Source organism: Tympanuchus pallidicinctus, unplaced genomic scaffold (genome assembly GCF_026119805.1).
Source record: "Tympanuchus pallidicinctus isolate F22 unplaced genomic scaffold, pur_lepc_1.0 scaffold9, whole genome shotgun sequence".
NCBI classification, from domain to species: Eukaryota; Metazoa; Chordata; class Aves; order Galliformes; family Phasianidae; genus Tympanuchus; species Tympanuchus pallidicinctus.
This window is the reverse complement of record NW_026294813.1, coordinates 11,384,233-11,387,092: the sequence shown is the minus strand read 5'-3', so window position 1 is coordinate 11,387,092 and position 2,860 is coordinate 11,384,233.

Below are 2,860 nucleotides of genomic sequence, written 5' to 3'. Positions count from 1 at the left end.
TTTCCGCCTCTTTCATAGAAGTACTTGTTACTCAGATTAACTGCCTAACTTTTCTTTGCTGGCTTAAAATTACCAGAAAAAACCTCAAAAATTTATTAAGACAGTTTTTTCCCCTTTTCAGATTGTGACCATGACCTTCATACTTGAAGCAAAGGCATACCAGCACATCTCAGATTGGCATAATGCTTCAGTATGACTTTCTAATTTCTGAGCGTATTAAGCTTGTGGAATTGTCGTTAAGCCTAAACAAATGTCTAAATGTTTTCCTGATTTAAAAGAAAGCTCATGAATAAACATGTTATTTGCTAGAAGGCTAATGTACAGCTGGAAAAAGCAAACAAGTGCTTAGGTCTCTAACTATACTAACCTTGCTGAGTGTAACGCTTTGCCAGTTTGGTTTCAGATGAAGACCTATAATTTCCAGTGCGACTCTTCATTTTAGTGCCCAGCTTCACACACTATGAAACTCCTGACTCTCAGTAAGTGAAAAGCTATCACGTTATAGAAAAACGTGTCTCTTGACACTTAGACTGTACACACCAAAGCACTGTAGGATGACTTATCCATTTTGAAAACCAAGGCCAATAATTTTGGGTGACTGTATCTTCACAGGTAGCAATGCTGCACAGCAGAAGAATGATGAGATACTGAAGCCTAGCTTGCCTGGGTTACTCTTTGTAATTTACTTCAGTTTTGGCCTTTCATTCTGAGTATCCATCCGCTCCAAGGTAGCTCTCCCTCTGCACCTTTCCAAGTAAATGCTGCTGCCTCTGTACTACAGTGGGGCTCCTGCACCCACCTGATCAGCAGACAAGCACTTCTCAGTGTGATGGAGCTTCTGTTGCATACAGTGCATTGCCCTCTATTGTAATGATGCCCTTTCCTTGTATAAACACAGCAGGAGACAAAACAAATGTAACCTGATTCCAAAAACCTGAGAAAGCTGCATTTTGGACAAGGAAGATACACCAGTCTCTTCAACTTTCAAGTACTATTTATTATATGTTCAGTTTACATATGAAGTAAGCTGTTACTGAGATACTGAATCGACATATGTATGTTTCTAACCATTGAATTTTCAATAGCTCAGTAATTGCAGGGTTGTTTGACAACCTGTTTTACTCTCTTACCTGCCTCTGATGCCTCAGAATTTCCACTATCACTATACTAGTGTAAACAAATATACTACTAGTAAACACTTCCAGTAGTAAACACTGCAGCTGCTGCAGTGCTGCCTATATCACACAGTCCCACTACCCTACCTATTGCCCTAAACAACTCTTTCCCCAGAAGCCTGTTGACCCTAAGCTAGGGCCTACAGTAAACTGATCCTTGGCTGAGGATGTTACTTTTAACATCTTTGCGATCCTCATGTGGAACACTGGAAGAATAAAGTACTGACATTCCTTCTTCTCTTCCTACTAATAGAGAAGAGCAATACTTTTTTTGTTTCAAAGCCTTTTCAAGTCTCTATCACCAAAGCCCAACTCCAAGCCAGCTCTCCAGAAGATCATTCTTATTCAGAAGTTTGTTGTGACCCAGATCTAAGAATTTAAGATACCATGTCTTGTGCACAACCCCAAGACAGAAATAACTCAAAATAACCTGCTGTTTAGCAGTTAAATATTACTTAAGTATTTGAACTCAAACTTTATAATCTATTCTAAGAATATTCTACAGTATGATGCACAATTGAGAAATTCTTTTTTTGTTCCCCCTTTTTTTTTTTTTGGAGGGGTGGAATAAGGCAGAGTTTTTTGTTGTTGTCGTTTTTTTTCCTGTCCAACACTTGATTTTATGCAGCAATAATCCAATCTGATGAGTCCCATTTGGATAAAACTCATTTGTTGAGCAAGAATATGAGACACAGATGCTTGTAATATTGTAGTTTCTTCATTAGCTTCATCTAGTGCTATATATACACCAACACAGATGACTGTTCTTTAAGACAGAAAGTAAGTCAGAATAAATAGCTATTTAAGCTCAGTTAGCCAACCAACAAGCATCTTCAGCCAGTCTCTAAGAGGTCCTTCTAACAGCAATTAGTGATCAACAACATGTGAAGTTTTTGGAGCAGGTTCAGAGGAGGCCTCAAGGATCCTCAGAAGGCCAGAGCATTTCTCCTATGAATAAATGCAGAGGGAGCTGGTCTTGTTCAGTCTGGAGAAGAGAAGGCTACAGGGATAACTCTTTTCAGCCTTCCAGTATTTAAAGGGAGCTTATAAACAGAAAGGAAACCAACTTTTTACATCGTCCGACAGTGACAGTAAAAGGGAGAATGGCTTTAAATCTAAAATAAATGAGATTTATGTTAGGTGAAATTCTTTATACAGAGGGTGGTGAGACACTGAAACAGGCTGTCCAGAGAGCAATAGATGCCCCATCCCCAGAGGTGTTTAAGACCAGGCTGCACGAGGCCCTGGGCAGCCTGATCTAGTGGATGGCAACCCTACCCACAACAGGTCCCTTACAACCCAAGCAATTTTATAATTCATTGATCTTGTCAGCTTTTGTCAAGCCCCAGCATCATAGGGCTATTAATTTTAGCCTGAAAAGCTTCTAAATGATTATTTGCTGATTTCAAATGTATAGTGTATTTAAAAGAGTAGCCCTTCACTTAAGCACTAAAGAACAGAATTTTTTAAGGTTTAGATTAGATAGTATCTCCAGATACTAAATCACATCTCCTTGCAGCCAAAAGTGATTCTTTGAATGCCTATACCTCAATATGGAAATGAAAAATGAACTTCCTTCCAAATAAGCATTTTTCAAGCTACTAATCAATGCCAGTAACAACGGATTTAAATAAGCAAGAACTTATTCTAAATTATTCAGAAAAAAATTAAGGCTGACAGCCACC